We start from the raw sequence: 1,519 nt of genomic DNA, 5'->3' as shown, positions 1-1,519 counted from the left end.
CTGAGGTGGGGCACCAGCTGTTGTCCAGTACCTGAGGTGGGGCACCTGCTGTTGTCCAGTACCTGAGGTGGGGCACCTGCTGTTGTCCAGTACCTGAGGTGGGGCACCTGCTGTTGTCCAGTACCTGAGGTGGGGCACCTGCTATTGTCCAGTACCTGAGGTGGGGCACCTGCTGTTGTCCAGTACCTGAGGTGGGGCACCTGCTGTTGTCCAGTACCTGAGGTGGGGCACCTGCTGTTGTCCAGTACCTGAGGTGGTGCACCAGCTGTTGTCCAGTACCTGAGGTGGTGCACCAGCTGTTGTCCAGTACCTGAGGTGGTGCACCAGCTGTTGTCCAGTACCTGAGGTGGTGCACCAGCTGTTGTCCAGTACCTGAGGTGGTGCACCAGCTGTTGTCCAGTACCTGAGGTGGTGCACCAGCTGTTGTCCAGTACCTGAGGTGGTGCACCAGCTGTTGTCCAGTATCTGAGGTGGTGCACCTGCTGCTGTTCCTCCGTAATCAGGATGTTCTTCACTAACCTTTACTTGGTGATAAAAGTTGCTCTATGATTCGGAAGTCACCGGTGTCATCTTAACTCCCATGGCTAGTTGAAATTGAGAAAATGTGCTGTTATTAAAATAAATAAATGTTTCCACCATAAAGTAATCCAACAATGTATACTCCGCCATCTTAGAATATGTGAACAACTATAAATACCTAGGTGTCTGGTTAGGCTGTAAACTCTCCTTCCAGACTCACATTAAGCATCTCCAATCCAAAATTAAATCTAGAATCGGCTTCCTATATCGCAACAAAGCATCCGTCACTCATGCTGCCAAACATACCCTCGTAAAACTGACTATCCTACCGATCCTTGACTTCGGCGATGTCATTTACAAAATAGCCTCCAACACTCTACTCAGCAAATTGGATGGAGTCTATCAAAGTGCCATCCGTTTTGTCACTAAAGCCCCATATACTACCCACCACTGCGACCTGTATGTGCTCGTTGGCTGGCCCTCGCTTCATATTTGTCACCAAACCCACTGGCTCCAGGTCATCTACAAGTCTTTGCTAGGTAAAGCCCCGCCTTATCTCAGCTCACTGGTCACCATAGCAGCACCAACCCGTAGCACGCGCTCCAGCAGGTATATTTCACAGGTCAACCCCAAAGCCAATTCCTCCTTTGGCTGCCTTTCCTTCCAGTTCTCTGCTGCCAATGACTGGAACGACTTGCAAAAATCACTGAAGCTGGAGAATCATATCTCCCTCACTAACGTTAAGCATCAGCTGTCAGTGCAGCGCACAGATCATTGCACCTGTACATAGCCCATCTGTAAATAGCCCATCCAACTACCTCATCCCCATATTGTTATTTTTTGCTCCTTTGCACCCCAGTATCTCTAAGGGCACATGCATCTTCTGCACATCTATCACTCCAGTGTTTAATTGCTAAATTGTAATTAATTTGCCACTACGGCCTATTTATTGCCTTACCTCATATGCACAGACTGTATATAGATTTCTTCTATTGTGTTA

This window comes from Salvelinus namaycush, chromosome 30 (genome assembly GCF_016432855.1).
Source record: "Salvelinus namaycush isolate Seneca chromosome 30, SaNama_1.0, whole genome shotgun sequence".
Taxonomy (NCBI): Eukaryota; Metazoa; Chordata; class Actinopteri; order Salmoniformes; family Salmonidae; genus Salvelinus; species Salvelinus namaycush.
Note: the sequence above shows the minus strand (reverse complement) of the source record.